The sequence below is a fragment of the Saimiri boliviensis genome, chromosome 1, assembly GCF_048565385.1.
Source record: "Saimiri boliviensis isolate mSaiBol1 chromosome 1, mSaiBol1.pri, whole genome shotgun sequence".
Classification (NCBI taxonomy): Eukaryota; Metazoa; Chordata; class Mammalia; order Primates; family Cebidae; genus Saimiri; species Saimiri boliviensis.
In genome coordinates this window covers 290,244,526-290,262,652 of record NC_133449.1, presented here as the reverse complement: position 1 = coordinate 290,262,652, position 18,127 = coordinate 290,244,526, and the positions used below count along the sequence as shown (strand labels likewise).

The 18,127-nt window shown below is 36.4% G+C and overlaps 1 protein-coding gene across 11 annotated transcripts in view; it reads right to left on the bottom strand.

Annotated features, from left to right (window-relative positions):
• Positions 1–18,127, bottom strand: part of CTNND2 (catenin delta 2) — a 937,699-nt gene that overhangs the window by 603,238 nt on the left and 316,334 nt on the right. Inside the window, exon 1 of one of the 11 annotated variants that reach the window (XM_039468171.2) lies at positions 15,954–16,720. The exons of 6 other annotated variants lie outside the window; for them this stretch is intronic. The gene's annotated coding sequence lies outside the window, so the exon portion shown is untranslated. Of the gene's footprint in view, positions 1–15,953; positions 16,721–18,127 lie in introns of those variants that run through there. 4 more of the 11 variants (XM_039468178.2, XM_039468183.2, XM_074387242.1 and 1 more) reach the window with 4 other exon arrangements.

Here is an 18,127-nt window from a genome sequence, read left to right as displayed (position 1 = left end):
GAAGTGCAGCGGGGGGCCGGATAAATGGCCTCAGGGTGCTGCATGCGGCCCACGGGCCAGGCCGTAGTTTGGGGATGCCTGCTGTGGACCATTCAGCCTTCCTAGGGAGGATACTGTGCCTCTCCACACCATTTCTGTTCCTGCTAGATGGTGGGCTCCACCTGTCTGATATCATCCACCTGATAGATCCCTCTGCTCCACCTTCACCTCATACTTCCTCCTTTCCTACGACTGACCACAGCCTAATATATCCACTGGCTCCTGCCAGAGTCTCAGCAAATTATCTATTTACCCCAGTGGCCCGCTACAGCCCCCATACTTCATTCACTATCCGCATGTCTGGCCCATCCTGTCTGTAGATGAGACCTGGTTCTCAGATGCACAAACACCACCACAATCGAATTTGCTACATGTAAAATACAAGAATGAAACAGCAATGCTGTATTTCTTCTGGGGCTAAGATTAAATGGTTTGATGGTGTCTGACTTGGTGACAATATTTGCAATAACAGAGCAAAATGACTATTCAAGTATTCTGAAGTACTTAATAAGAAATTAGATTATGGTCATTAGAATTGTGTAAATTTTTCCTTAGATGGTCTACCTGGGAGAGGATCGAGGTACAGAACTGTGGTTTCTTTGTCCTGGTTTCCCACTCGGTAGGTGAGTTCCTGCTGCCTGGTGTCTTGCCTGTCTGTACTGACCAACAATTAATACCATTAAGTATGCCTGGGCGATCTTTTTTCTTTGATCACTTTTAATTCCCATTTTGCATCGATGAGTTGACTCTATGTCCATATCTCTTGGCAACGTTAACTTTATACCACTGAGACATGCTGCAAGCCAAGTCTGAAGCGAAAGTGGCACAAATGACAGGGTAATAATTGGAAGCCTAGAGCAGAGTGTCCAACAAATCTGGGAAGAACAAGCCATGATGTCAGGATGGAATGGAACAAATCAATGTCAACTGTAAAGCCGTGTAGACCTCATTGGTGAGTCAGAAACTATGGCAAAGAGCTGTCTGTGAAAGTTTACGAAACTGACAGATTAATGTTTTAAACAACAACAGTGTCATCCTGGGTTACCCAGCAAGGCAGCAGATGACAGGAATCAGGACTCAGAAACGGAATCATAAGCACCTTTCCAGAACACATTCAATAACATAAAAATATAACGAAACACCTCTTTCTCACCAACTCCTTCATTCCGCAGTGCTCCATCTGCTTTTGCTCTGCCATTTTCTCTTGCCAAATGCCTTGTTAGCCAAATCAAGTATGTTTAATACAGTTTATTTAATTCACTAGATGACAGGACTCCATGAATTAACAAAGGCTACATTTCCTGGTATTTTAAGATGATGTGCAATTCCATTATTTTTAAAAATTTAGTAGGGATATTATATTGGTGACTCTAAAGTATATCACAGGAATCTCTAGAATTGCTTAAATGCCTGGTTCATTCCCTCAGAAGTAAAGACACAAATGTGTGGGTAATAGAGCCCAGCATGTGCATTCTGAAAATTTTCTACGCGTAATTATTATGACCTTACCTGCTTGGGAAAGATTGTTCTACTTATGATAATAGCACATAATGGCAGTTAAAATTTTAAATATTTACTTACCATGTGTCTTATTCTGCTAAGTGTTTTACATGCATTAACTTATTTATTCCAACACTGACTCAATATGGTAGGCATCTCATTGCCTGAGACATCTCAGAATTAGCAATGTTAAGTAGTTTCCCAAAGATAAGCTGGAACTGTAACAATAAGTCGAACCCACGCTAACAGTATAGAAACCTATTGCTTCTAAACTCTAGGAACATTTATTTCCACTGTTTTAATGAAGGCTACATAGTCAGGAACAATACAGCCAAAATAATAACACACATTTCTTTAATGAGGAAGAACTATAGCTCATCATTTCATACCCTTTTATTTTAGTTTTCCTTGCCGGCCTGGAAATAAAATATTAGAATTATTATGTCCAACCATAGAAAGAATGATACTTATTGTACTGTTCCAAGTTCACACTACAACAGAAATAATTCCTTCGAATAATGGCCCTTAACTTTTAAGAGGGGCACTGTGAAACTCAGATATACCAAACAAGGGCAATGAAGACAGGGAGGAGGCATGCATAGACATCTTTGCTCTACTTACATCATAGTAGAGAGAGCAGCATTCCCATATGCAAAGTGTGAAAGACAAGGTACCAGAACCCTAGGCTGCCAAAATCTGTGGCTTGCATTTCCTCAAACGGGCTTTGCATGTGTTCAGTCTGCATTCATTCACTCATTGCTCCCAATATCCATTTCCTCTTCTCTATCCTTTACTTGTTCCTCAAGTCTAGTGAAAATGCCTTTGCCTTGCAATCTTACAGTGATGAATCACAACATTATTCTATTTAATTGCCATTTGTTCTATATACATACATATCTGACCTCACCCTCAATCTCAGTGTCTGAGAAGAATTGTCCACCACTCTCACAGCACCAAAAACACTATCCTGAATTCTGTTAGTTATATACATATCTCCTCTTCTGGACCATACACGTCTCGATGGCAGGGATCATGCTTTTGCATTATCACCTTCTTCTCATCTACCAAAGTGTACTCTCGATACATGTGGAATAGATGGATGAGCAGATAAATGCCTTAACTAACCTCAACAAATAATGTCTGCATCCATATGAGAATGTGTGCAATAGTGAAGAACAAACTCACAAAATGGATCTGGGAAACTTTAAAAGACAACATTAAATCACTTTTATAGCAGTTCCGATGTAGAAGTTCTAGTCAATGATATTTTTCCATGAAATGCTCACTCACTCTCTTTCTCCCCCGCCCCAACTCTCTGTGTCATCATTATACATACTTTGTATAACTTACCCATGATTTAGGAATAATTAGTCTGAACAGAAATATTTGCGTGACAAAGGATGATGTTTACTCTTTCTTACTCAATGCTCTTTGTGGAAACTTAAATAGCTAAATATCCATATCAATGGAATAATTATATATGCTCTTATCAGCAAACATCATGTACTTGACCTGACCTGGTATCAGCATTTCACTTTGTTGGTCTCTTGTTCCTTCCCACACAAACTCTTCTGATGGTTTCCAACACACCATCTTCTGCTTTCTTTCCCACCTCTCTGGCTGACCCTCTCATTTTCCTCTGTGGTTGTCTCTTCCTCTCTTCAGCCACCATCCTCCTTGTTATTCTTATACCTTCTCTGAACAAGCTCATCTATTCCCAAAGCCTCAATGACGAGTTCTTGGTGTTGATTCAACTGGCCCACTGACATTCATTCCCAAAGCCTAGAGGTTAGTATCCAAAACCAAAATCAACCAAATCCCACAAACCTACTCCCATGTCTTCATTTTCCTATCTCACAGAATCAAAGTATCATTTGCCCAAATTGCCTGATCCACAGATTTGCGTATCTTTCAAGACTCTGTCCTCTCCAGACATACACAACAAATCATCTCCAATCTGCCCACTGAGTGATGCACTGATACCCCTCCAGTTTTGGCCACAAGCATCTCTTACCCAGATTCCTAAACTCAGTATCCTAATTAATCTCTGGCCCTGTTCATAATTGCTTTCAATCTGTTTTCCACAGTACAGTCAAAAAATTTTCTTTAAAAATACCAACTGTGATTATGCCACTCATATATTTAGAATGTTTGAGTGGATCCTTATTACTAAAGAATGAAAATTAATTTTTCTCAACATATTCTTATATAAAATATAGTGAGATATAATAATGATATACAATTAAGATTAATTATATAATGAATATATAATATAATATATATTATATTATATATAACAAAAATATATATAATTATATAGAAATTATATAATCTTAAAAGGTTACTTACTACAATACAGTTATATTAGAAGATGAGAGCATTTTCAAAGACATACTCCCTTTATTGGCCACCAAGAAATGTATGCAAAACTTTTCAGAGTGAGGAAGAACACTGTTCTGATATTCCAGAAAAGCATCAGTAGATACTTTCTATCAACCTAGCTGTAAAGTTCTCTGTCCAAACTGTGAAATCTACATTAAGAAAAATAAACTCAATCATAAAATTGACACTTTCAGATATTTTTAGCCTATATCAATGCATGGTACAATAATTTATTTTCTCATCATTTACCTCTTTCCTAGAAGAATAATCCATTTTCTACCTTCTTCCTAATATAAAATGTTCTAATGAATTTTAGAATTCAGTAGCTCTTTGAGAGGTGAGTGTCTATCAGTATTTCAAGACTAGGAAATCTTTCCAGTTTCCTTGGTGGCTTGATAATTCCCAGAGAGTTATCTAATTTGACTACTGAAATCAAAATTTGTCCCCAATAATATGGTGGTATTGCTGCTGAATTTCTCTTAAATACCACAATATCAGATTTTTCTGGTGCATACATGAAATGCCAACAGAGCATCACCTTTGCACTAACGATGATCACAGGTGTGTACTGTGCCTTTCACACTTTGCCTGGCAGTTTATCACAAGTTCCAATTATTTTTGACTTATCATCATGTTTTATTTCAAGGCAAGAGTAACAATATCTTCTTCATCCAAATCTCTAGTATCCTATCACATATTAGGTATGAAATCAACATTTATGGAATGAATAAGTAAAATAGCGGGAGAGCAAAAGGCGCTTACATGCAAAGCATTCTGCAAGGTGCTGAACGACACGGTCAGGGATGATATGACCATAACATTAATTCAGGAGTGGGTCCTGTTGACAGTTCCAAGTCTAGTAAAATCATTGAAATCAACATATCATGAAACAGAATGCAAAGTAAAATGCTAAGTTATGAGATATAAATGAATTTCAAAGATGACTTTCCTTTAGAAAGGATGGAAGGGTGTTTGGAGAAGGAGGGCAATGTCACATGCAGGAACTGGTATTTGAGACGCACAATGAGAGATTATTATTTGGCCATGTCAATGGGATGTCAGTCCAGACGCAAAGAACAGCAGGCATTTAAGCACAGACCTGGACAAATACTGAAGGTATGTGGATGTGTTTCAGAGAGCAATTAGAGTTCCATCTGATTGGAGTTAGGGACAAATTCACTATCAGGCAAATTACATCGGAAGGCTGACATAAGTAAAAGGTTGATATTCAACAATGATCCTGAGATGCACCATCTCATCTATGTCCATACTCCAAATAAGAAACCCTTTGAAATTTTATGGAACTCATGTATTTCACTAAAACAGTTAATAAAATTTGACTATGTTTTCTACATTTGAGGATCAATAGTGTAAACATGGATCATGTACTATATTGCATTGCAAGGATGTAAGTTTGCTGGTCCCTAAATACCCCTGTCAATTGTAGAGTATTTTCATAATTAGGTGAGCACAATAAAGTCAACTAGGGTTGTGAACACCAGTAGATATGGGCTCTTACAGTTTAAAAAACAGTCTCATTTTCTTCTGCATCATTTATGTTGTTGACAATTTTTTCCACCCACTTTGTGTGCTATTTTTCATAGCTCTTGTTCTTCATTACCTCCAGAGTGGATTTTAATTGCTGCTGTCACATCTACCGTTGATTGAGGGGACTGAGGTTACCATAGGGATGACATCAAGAGGGGGTTATTATTAAAATAACATACCCTAATGTAATAGCATAATAGTTTTACTATTTGTATAATAACAGCTATATTGCTACTCTATTTTATCTTCACAATGAAGCAATGATACATTTAGGAAATGAAGTAGAAACCATTGTGAGTAGTGAACTGGGCAGCATACAGTGACTCACATCTGTAATCCTAGCACATTGGGAGCTCCAGCAGATCAAGGCTGACAAGTCAGGTGAATCAAGAGGTCAGGAGTTCGAGACCAGCCTGGCCAGCATAGTGAAACCCCGTCTCTACTAAATATACAAAACTTGGCTAGGCATGGTGGCATGCCTGTAGTCCCAGCTACTTGGGAGGCTGAGGCAGGAGAATTGCTTGAACCCAGGAGGCAGAGGTTGCAATGAGCTGAGATCGTGCCTCTGCACTCCAGCCTGGGTGACACAGCGAGACTCTATTCCCCACCCCCCCCCCCCCCCAAAAAAAAAGAGTAGTAAACCAGTAATCACAGAGGTAAATTGAACTGGCAGTCAGAGAGGTTAAGTGAATAATTCAGGATCACTCAGTTAGTGGGATACGAGGGGCAATACAGAGATGGCTGGCCCACTGGTCTTTCCCATTCTTGATAAGGTATGTAATACATGCTTGCATGTCAATGCTTTTGTTTCATCTGAGAAATATATTTCCCTGCTGCTTAGGAAGCAATATATTTAAAACATGAGCATTCTTATATTAACTTATTTAAATCCATGTGGGACAGCAGGATTGATTTTACTGTTCATTTCTTACAATATCATGCATTCTATTAAATACTCTCTTTACTAAAGTAGCTTAATGATTTGAACATTTCAGTGTGATCCATTCTCAGATCAACTTCAAAAGACTGAATTTAAACATATCTTCAAGCTGTGAAGGTTTTAGTTCCTTTCATTATTTTTTTCCTTTTTAAAATTCCTCTGTGGGGAACGAATTAAGTACAGCCTAGCAAAGGATAGATCCATATTTGCATCCTGCTAATCAAACACGAACTTGTAAGAATGCAGCAGTGATAAATGTACCACCGTTGAAATTGTTTATATAAGTTGGAGCAAAATGAACTGTGACCAACAGATTCCTTCCACAGTCATCAACCGTCTGTATCACTCCAACGTGCAGAAGTATCTTAATGAATGTGCATTATCAAGTTTTCAGGCTTATTTTCAGTCACAAAGAATAGTGTACCAGATGCTCTTGGTACACTGAATTTGTCACACCGTAGACAAGCTAATATCATTATGTTAGACCACAGGGGAAAAAATAAAAAAATTCGCATTTAATCCGTATTAACTACCAGGAGATCCATCAAGGCAGTTGGGCTTGCTCATGATACAGCAGCTTCTAGCAAATTAGCAGCCCATAACAACTTAGTTATAATGAGCTGCAAGATCTTACACCATAAGCTCAACTCCATTAAAGCGAATTCAAGTACATGAATTCATGTACAAAGTATAACCTTAACATCTGTCTGTGCTTAGCCAATATTTTGTTTATGCCTTTATAGGAACAACCAAATTATCTGTGTGTCCCCTGAAACTAGGGACTGTAATTTCCATCAACTGCAGTTCTACCTGATAGAGAGGGCCGGGCTGATCACCACGGGCCGCCCTGGCTGCGGCGTCCAGCAGCAAGCTGTGCATCATCCCGGCACCTGTTTCCTACACATTGGGCCAGTTTTTTTCCCAAACAATTTTCCCTTGCTATTCAAGTGGGAGTCTACTCAGAAATTAAACAGTCAAAAAAGCTTGCCTATCTAATAAATACTGCAGACCTTGTATTTAGTTAAACCCAATGACTTAAACCTTATCCTACTATCTCAGCACAGAGAACATGTTTTAATAGGCTATTTTTCCCCCTAAAAAGCAATGTCCTTCTTTTCCCATAATGGACTGACTACTCTTTAGGGACTCAGGAAATAATATTACCTTTATTATATTGTTATTTCTGTTTTACAGATGGGAAAATGGAAGGATACACTACCCATTGTTAACCAGTTGCTAAATAACAGATATTCAGTATATAAGGTATTTTTCATGGAGTTTTATGTAAAGAATGAATACATATTTATGTAAATAATCTAACTTTCCTATTATTTTTCTGCCTTAAGTGTACATTATTCACTTGGGCAGTGTTTTCAAGTTTCGCATCTTACCTGCAGAAATCTTAGCATGCAGAAAAATGGGTACTACATAGATCATTATGTCTTTTCTAAAAGTTTACATATCTAAACCTCATCTACTTCTAATCAATCAAGAAACAACATCTTAAAGTCTTACAGAATTTTATATGTGGATGGGATCTAGAAAGTCATTTAATTCATCATCCTTCTCAAAAGTCAGCCTCTCCTCCAGCAGTTTCTCAGGGAAAGGTAACAAGGAAAGCAGTTCAAATCCCAATCCATACCATTCCACGGAATGACAGCTCTGGTAATCAAATTCATGGTATGTTTTCCTATAAAAAATAAAATGATTCTCCCTTCTGTTCCACTTCTAGCTTCTAGTTTACCAAAGCATGACACTGACTTTTTCATTGACACAGTAGACTTTGAAAGCCACATCTTCTCTTCTGTAATTCAAACGGGCGGTTCAGTGGTTTACTCATTGTTTTTAGAAGTTCCCCCTCTGGCCACACCTTTGATTGCCCTCTTGTTTTTGATGCCCTCTTCCACAACTCAAAATATCCAACAGTTTATACATGATTTCACATACGGTCTAAAAGAAACACTTTTCTTATGACTTTGAAATTAAACTTCCAATAATATAACTTAAGGTTACAGTAGCTTTCTTCCCATTATGAAGTAGCTGCTTTATAGGAAACTTGAATCCCACTAAGAATTTTTTTTTTTTTTTTTTTTTTTTTTTTTTTTTTTTTTCTGAGCCCATCAAACCAGACTTACCTATACTACAGGCTCTTCAGTTGATATCTTCGAACCTGCAGACAAGGTGGGGCATGTATCCACATTTTTATTTCTTTTTTATCTCATACTTTTCAGCATTGTGTGTTCTTCTTGAAACAGAATTCTGTATCAAACATATGCATATTTTCTTAGCCCTATGTAACCTGCAAATTCTATAGCTTGCTTTGAAGACATCAGTCCAAGTCTTTGATTATAGGTTTGAATAGAAAGTACATAGATCAATGCTTTCCAAAGACTCTTCTTTAGGTTGACAGTGATCTATTCAACAGCATATCCAAAGGGATATATCAACATGTGTCTACTACATGTCATCAGCATACACAGATCAGCAAATTCCTTGGATTGTTTTCTAGCCCCTACATGGACTGCACTGTGATATCAACATTATCTTATTGGCTCCCTGTCTCCAGAGTGGCTGGTGGTGATGGACTCATCTGCAAACCAAGAGCAATCATTCAAAATTATATAACTGTCATCTTTGGTTGACCCCAACTCCAGTAATAATGAAGACAGAGGGTCTTACAAGGATAAATGTCTAAGTTTATAAATTACCTATTTCTCATATCTTGGGTTTCAGATGTGATTGTTAACTTCCTTACAACTTGCTCAGCGATGCAGCTTAGTTAGTAGGGGCAGCAGTTGCCTCTGAAGTGGGGTATGGGAAGGGAAGGTTTGAACTTAACGTTTAAATGTACTGTTTTCAGCTTTTAAAACTTAGTTTTTATTATACTTTCTAACATGAAGGTTAGTACAGTAGTATTTGAATCATGTATAAATAAATGAGCATATAATGGATGTTCTTACTCAGAAGACTTTTACTGATCAACAAGTGAGATTAACAAAGGCTGGAGACCAGTGGATGAGACACCCACATAGGATAGGCCAGGCATCCAAGTGAGGGCCCATTGCTGCTAATCTGGTCTGCACTACAGCTGCAGTATACCCTAACCCAGCACTGGGAAGCCCCTGTACGGCAGACAATAAATTCCTACTCATTTGGAAAGGATCATAGAATTGAAGCTTTTAATTTTGCAGTTGTGGAAACTGAAGTGGAGAGAGATTAAGTGACTAGAATAAGCAGCTTTAAAGCCCATCTGGGACACAACAGGGAAAAGAAAATGACATGAAATAAAGTTCACGCCAGAGCAGGACCTGATTCTGTCCCATTACTCTTTCTGAAAATATATTGCCCTACTTAGGAAATAAACACACCAAAAACCAAAACAAAGAAAGAAGAGACAAAGAAGGAAATGGAGGGTGACAGTCACTGAACTACACCTTTTGGCACCACATGAATGCTGACAGATATTCTGGTGAGAGCATCAAGCACACTGAAGTAACACCAGTGTACTCCTTGGGCAGAATATTCATCTTGTAACTTTAAATTCCTACAGCCTTCAGCCTTCAAAAAATTGTGAATATCCACCTAAGGTAAATAATATATTATGAACACATCATCAAAAAATAAAGGTTTACATATGGAAATATTCAGTCCTAATCTTGCTCCAGTAAAATATTCTTCTACAGATAGAAGAGGAAGACACCATACAGTTCATACAGAAGATCACATGGAGCCTGGACCACAGTGATAAGAATGTCACTACTGTTACTCAGAGAAAGTTATATTCAAAACACATGGATTTTTTCTTAGAATCATACAATTGGAATGCAGTGGTGCCGGCACAGAAAACAGGCTCTGACCACCAATCTCGTACTATTTCCTCTACACTACAATGAAGGGGTCTATTTCACATCTCGTTAAATGTACTAAGAATGTTGTATCTAATGAAAACTCACATTTTCTTAAAGTTTCTCAAAGACATGAATGCTACTTTTAAGCAAGGCTGATAAAGTTTCTCTGGCTTCCTTCTAAAAATGAATGCGAACAGTGAGCTCTCACATAAAATTGACAGTGATAAACTCTACTTGCCCTCCTTAGGATGGATGTAGCCTCTATGCAACCATAATGCAGCTGAGTCAGGAAGCTGCATTTATAACAATTGCCCAGGGAATTCTCATACCAGTAGTTCCCACAGCACCCACTGTCATTCTTAGCTCTATGCTGATCAGTGGGTCAAAAAGTTTGTTGTAAGGGAAAAGTGCCTGGAGCACCTGGATGGAGGTAAATCGTAAAACAAAGAGGTATGTGCAGTGAGAGGGGTCTATGAACAGGTGAAAATCTAGGAGAGTTTTCCAAAATCTAAGTGAGATGCTTATATTGAGCCATTCCACTGGATAGAAGAAGGCTGAAGGAGGGAGGGTCAGCTTCGTTAAATACACATGGGTTCAAAGTCCTGTGCTCATTTAATTCTGTGATCTCAGAAACATCATGTAATGGAAATAATTACAGCGTAAAATTTCATTTCAATCATACTGGGATAATATCTAACATGCAGGGACCTTGTGAAGATTTAATGAGATATTATAAGTAAATAATCAAGAGCACACTGGATGTGCAAAATAATTTTATTGATTTTTATTTCAGAATAAGAACAAAATAAATGGAGGGGTCAGGTTTATGAATTTTTAAATGAAGAAATGCAAATTTCCTATTTAATTCTGCATACCCAGTGATTAAATAAGTTCCTAAATGGAATATGTATGACATCTGGTCAGTATGTGTGCATCTATTTGCCAAATACATGCCCAAACGTACCAGGGACTGCAAACTGAAGTCAGGGCCAGGGCAGCACCCCAGGGCTATGTCTGAGTCTACATACACAGCCTCGCAATGAACTGAGTCTCCCTTTTTAATTCTTTTTCATCTCTGCCTCTGTTTTTATGGTTTCCAATTTTTGGAAGAAGTACTCCACGATAATGTGGGTGTAGTTAATCCCCAACCTCGGCAAGTAAATTCAATTACATTTAACATTTCAACACTGAATATAGTATCTCTTGAAGAAATTCTATTAATGCTGATGAAAATTACCAGAAATTGGTTCAGAAGAGCATGGGGGCTTGAAATGAACTGAGGCAGATAAAATTCATGAAGAAGGAACGTGTGACTAATGCAAAATCTATGCAATAAATAAGCATCTTCAGAGTTGCTCTCCTTGTAGGAACACGTATGCAAATGTTACTCTATACATGCAAAACAGTAGTGGAGGCGGAAAGGAGGCAGAAAGGCTCTAATAATCGTTTTGCCTTGTTCTAAAACAATTAGACAGTTGACCAACACTTAAAATTAGCTTTTATTCTAGATATAATTTTTTTTTTTGAAAAAAGGCTAGTACTGTTGAAAGTCACAGACTAACTCAATATTTTTTATTCCTAGAGGAAGGAACCCCCATATCTTTGAAAAATATTGACATACTGGAGAAGGTCACAATGTAATTAGCCACCATATAGTGTTTATTACATGCCTAGAGCTTACAGAGTTTATGTGCTGAGTTTAATTAAATACGTCAAAGGAAGGATGAACTTCATGGGATAGAAGTAGATAATTTGATTCAAAAATAACAAAAATGCACCCACTGTTACTCTGCTTTACAGGTAAGCCAGTATTAGATACGGCTGAATAGTATCACCATGCACATGACTAATACTCATTGGTGATTCTCAGGACCCTAAAGGTACATTTTGTTTTTTCAGTAGAACTTGATCAGAGTTGCTGACTGGGTATGATTCCATGAAAAATCTAGGACACTGAATCATTTTTCTCATGCTAATAGAAGAAAAATACATGATTTAATATTTTAGAAATTATATATACTTCTATATGTGTTCTTTGATGAAAACATACTTTGGAGAAAATGCAGGTAAATCACAAAACCTTAGGGAGAGCTGGGGTATTACGATAATAGCCATGCTTTTCACTCTGAAAGAACAGGCAGAGCACACAGAAGTCAAATGCATTTGTGACACTTCCACAGCTGGAGGGTGGTAACAGGAGAGAAGATTTAATATTGTTTCACTTACAGTCTGTCTGACATCATATATCCTGCCACAGAAGGGAAATGCTCAGGTCTTATTCTGCTCCAGTGGAGAATAAGAAGGGTGTTGGAACATAAGCAGTTGTGAACCTGCTGCCCATAACTGACCACTTAAGAGAGAATAAGGGGTCGAAGTGGTAACTTTGAATACTCACTACTGTATCTTTTTTAAAAAAAAATTGGTGGAAAAAGAACAGTGTATATTTGATGTTAGAAAAAAATGTGTGTGTATATATACATATACACACACTTTATATATATATATATATATATATATACATACATACAATATATCTATATCTGATTCTCTTTTGTTTATTCAATAAATACATCAGGCACAGCCTAAGTGCTGGAAATGCATCAATGTAAAAATCAGATAAAAATCCCTACCCTCATGAAGTTTACATTCTAACGGAGAAGATAGTGAATCCAATAAACAGATTACATGGAACCACCTGAGGTAAAGGCAATAAAGAAAAGTAATTCAGGAAAAGAAGATGACAGGGAGGCAATCTGAATAGGATAATTGAGAACAGTGTCATTGACAAGGCGACATCACAGAAAAGAGGGGCAACAATGAGGAGGTAGGGCATGTGTATATCCAGGCTGGGGGTGGGGAGAAAGGAGGGGCTAGGATGGTGTTTCAAGCAAAAGTCAACAGCAAATGCAAAATCCAAGTTCTAGGAACATGTTCTAGGAGATGTGAGGAGTTTTCTGTGCAGGAGCAAAAAGTGAGAGGAGGAAACAATCTTGGGAGGCGTAGGAGGGATGGGGTAGCAGGTGGCACAGCACAGAGGCCCTTGTTGGCCACCGTAGGCATTTTCACTCTGCATAGAGTAGTAACATGATAGGACACACATTTTCATAGGATTCCTTTGCCTGCTATTCAGAAATAATCTTTATATTCATTTATTAATGGTTATTTTGTGTGTCACTTAATCTTTCTTCATCTCAGCTACAGGGGAGGACCTAATAAACACATTCAAATGCACCATCTAAGCTACCGCACTGTTCATGCTCTCCTGGCCACGGCATCAGTACAGCCATGACTTGACTACATCCCAGGTACTAGTGCTCACATCTGGACCCCACCAGCCTTTTGAGTTCTTGATCCCTAGGGAATGTCTCTTTCATTTTTCTATGTGGCAGCTCAATATTTACACCAGAGAAAGGACTCCAAAAAATTTGTTGAATACAAGATATTGTGAATGCAAAATGACTTCTAAAATGGCTACAAAACACAACTCTAAATCACAGTTCACATGTTGATAAGCTACTTGTAGAAACACACACATAAATCTTTGTTCCCACACCATTCCAACTGGAACTTATGGTCAAACTTAAGCTAGGATTCTCCAATTTGGCCATTATCATCCTATAAGAATTGGACCAGATCTGGAATTGTCTGGACAAGTAAATACATATATATTTAACATGAAAAGTGGTTTTTTTCTTAATTGTATAGATAAAATTTATGAGAATAGGCATATATTATTAAACAATTGAATTTTTTTTTATTAACTGTGTGGCTACAATCTATGAGTAAAACACCCCAGAAAAAATTTTGTAACATGGCATTTGAAAATTCTCACATGCAATATTTTTTTAAATTCTCATTAGACTCTCTGCTTGTGCTTTAAAATGCCACCTACTTAGTATGTTTTCAGGTATATCCACATAATATAAACGCCTGGATTAAAAAAAGAACTTGAATTCAAATTTACAATATTAACATTCTGAGATATGAGGGAATGGGCCGTCATAATCACACCACCCAATGAGTTGACTTATTATGTTTTTCAACTCTTTATTTGGCTCACATGCACATACTGTGTCCTACAGTTTGAAGACTTAATGTCATGTAAATCTATTAGATTGATTTACAAAAAGTGTGAGCACCCAAACACTATATTCCTAAGGTGAAATTTCACAATCATTTACTTTTATAGTTCAGCAATATTATTAAATTACAGTCAATATAGAAAACACTTCCAAAGGTCAAAGTTTTCTTAATCACTGTTCTAAATCCATATCATTGAGATTGACTTTCATGCCTTAAAAATAAAAAGATTTCTTAGCTTTAAGACAATAAACTTAAACTTTTACTTTTATTTAATAATTAGTTGAAATGAAATATTTAGTAAGGGATGCCCTCTGAGTGATATTGCCTTTCTTCATTAGCTTCTTTAAAATAAAATATAACTATGGCTAGGCAATTATTATATTAAAACATGAAAATATGTTTCTGATAAAATTAAATCATTTTAAGTCAACATGGTCATTTTTCACACTTAGTTTGTAACTTATAAAGTCATTCAAATTTCAAATAATATTAATCAAGTGTAAGTTTTATCTTGTATTTGTCAAAATTAAGGTAAAAATCATTTCTATCACTATTATTACCCATTTGAAAATCCTTTAAAGATACTTAGACTTTCTTTATAAAGACTTTATAAATACTAAAGACTTTTGAGGCATTCCATTTTACTGCAGTCACAATTCTACAAGGTACAGCTATCTTACAAATATATAATAATCTAAAATTAGTTCTATAGATTGTCATTTTATTCAATCACTGGTTTCAAAAAATCAATTTGTTTCTTTAATCTGTTGGGCATCACAATTTTTTTTATTTAACTACAGTGGTGTCAAAGGTGAAATCTACAAAGTCATTGTAAATTTGGGGCAAAATTTTCCAATGAGTTATCTGAATAAAAGCAATCTGGAAACACTTTGGTAAAGATTTTCTATAATTAAGGGGTTTGTACATCTTATTTACACCTGCACCATTTACAGTGATCAAAACATGTAATTATTGTATTCTAGTTCTAGTATAACTCATCACTGAGAACCAAATAATCTTTGTAAAAAAGAGAAAGCTATGCAACAAGTTAGCTGCCCAATCTATTGAATTTTTGGCTACTTTACATGTTGATACTAGTTGGGTGATTTTTTTGACTTTTCTCTCCATGAATAATTTCTTACTGGAAGGTGTTATTCCTTTAATTGTGCACTGAAGGAAAAAAAAAGACCTTCAATTTCCAAATTATTTAATTCTCACTTCAATTTTCACTCTTATTTAATTCTCACTGAACTATAAATACGATTTACATGGATAATCATAAGTTTCATAAAATCTAAAGTATATATCTCTGACACACCAAGTCTTACTAATAACAATCATTAAATAGTTTTAATGGTTAGTTAATAGGAAAATGGCACATGAATTCTTACAACCCCTTTCTGTTTAATTTGGTGATTTGGCATCACAATTTCAATGTTCAAATGCTGAATAAATTGATAACTCTCAGGTCAGAAATAAATTCTTACCATATTTTCTACACAGAACTTTAACCTGCAGTTTTAAAATTCTAGTTAAAATTATCACAAAAACAACATTCATAATGAAAGCATTGAAAAACCAAATGCAGTTAGTTTTCACTTTTTGTTGTTTACCTTTGCTGTACCTTTTGAAATAAATGGTCCTTAAATACTCGAAAATTGTAGTCTAGGCAAACAAGACGACTAGTCCCAAAGATGAAGGGTTACTCTTCCCTCCTTCCCCAGGCTGTGGAGCAGGCGGTTCCTGGCATCCTACCCACCTCCTCCTCCCTCCCTGCAATCAGGCTAAAAGGAACCACAGAGCAGCTCAAAAACCACGGAGAAGGGAGTGAAGAACAGCCTTTAAAAAGTCAGGACGCTGAATTATCCTATGGTAATTTCTGCTTTCACTCGCAAACAGTTTAAGAGAAAGCAAAGCAAGACATATCAGAGATACCACAAGCCTAATGGTTGCTGTCTTAAAAGAGAAAAGAATAGAGTTCAGCCAGGCACAAAGGTCTCCATGGCAACAGTGAATTTAGACCCCCCTTGGCATTATTTATGCAACATTTCATCACAAAAGGACCCTCCCACTAGCCTGCCTGGCAAAATCTTGTTTTTCTAATCTTCCATTCCTTTGCCTTGAGTGTATCTGGATTCTTAGCTATCTGTATATTAACATTAAAACACACACACACACACACACACACACACACACGAGACAACAACAGATTATGAAATGATTCTCAAACTCAAAACAGACTTCATTTCCTTGATGAATTCAAAAGCAAGAGACAGATTCAAGATGGTTTAGAGTTCATATTCAAAGCCAGTCCAGTTTTGGTTTCAAAGATGAACAGTTGTTCAACAAATAAGTTTATTCAAATTATTTAGTTTTTTGAAATTAATTATAATTCAAAGAGAGTACAAAATGGCAAAATCTAACCAAACCAAAAGGCTCACAGAAAAGAGGACTTCCTGGACACGGACTTTGAAGCTAAATTTTATATAATGATATCCTCCCCACCCACTCCCGGCTATTATAGTACCTCAAACAACTCCTTTGAGTCTTTTACCTGATTCTTTCTATTTTAGCCACAGCTTCCAAAAACATAAATTGAGTAAAGTATTTTAAGAACTTTTTATTGACCTGTGTAGCGAATGGATCCCAGGTCCACATTTTATAATTAGATGACCTGGGACAAGTTATTTAAAACAGAGCTAACACCCCTGTGGAACTAGATTGCTGTGAATATTAACAAGGCAATATCTGCAGAAGGACTTTCTTCAATTCTAAAACAATATAAAAATGTAAATTGTTAGTATAATATTTGATGACATTGAAAGGAAACCCTTATCTTCATTTGAAAAGGGTTGTATATAGTATTAGCTCAAATAAGAACTAATCAAAGTGACTTCTTAAAAATAACGTTTTGGAAATTATTTTTTTTTAAAAATACAAGGTTATTATTAAAAATTCAGAGGACATACTTTGATAAAGTACAGGGTAGTTCTTATACACTCCCAGCACCAAATCTATTCTCCATTTGGCATTTCTAGACCTAGACTCTTTATTCACCTTTACTTAGGTATTGATTGACTCTTATGTTGTCTTTAAGACAATTTTGCAAGAAAGTTCATGGATGCCTGTGTTTCCTGATAATGCACGTTTAAAAGGATTTTCCATTACTTTTAAGTCAGGCAAATGTCCCCATTATGTAACCTCCTGAAGCAGTTTTCACCTAGAATGGGAGTTACTGGTACCTCTGGAAGTACAACTCATTCTCTGTGAAGGTGTCCCTGGAATTGTGCTCTACTTAGAAGGTTATACAACTTTGGGGTCACACTTTTCTTCACTCAGAGTTCTGAAAAAATCCTTCAGTTACCTGACAGTGAAAATGGCAGAGTAGAATAAAAGAGCCAGATTGATACATCCCTCTTGTAAGAAAATTACTGTCCCAGGTGAGAACTATTGTAAAAATAACAACCCATACATTAGTTCCTGTTTATCTCTCTTCCACATCTATTGCCATTTTTTTTTTCTGATTTGTTTCCTCATACCAGTCCTGTTTATTTCTGCACTATTTGTATTCTTGATGCTTCTAACATGGTTTCATTTCACCAATAGTTTTCTTTATTTTTCTATAACCTCTGCCAGCTCATTGTTACTCCTTTCATACCTCCTCTGTCTCATGATCTCTGATTTTTTTTCATAATTTTAAATTTCTTTAGGCTATGAAAAATGCTTAACTTCCTCTTATATCAACTGGGGGTGATTTTATTTTTTCTGTAGTTATACTTTCTCTGCC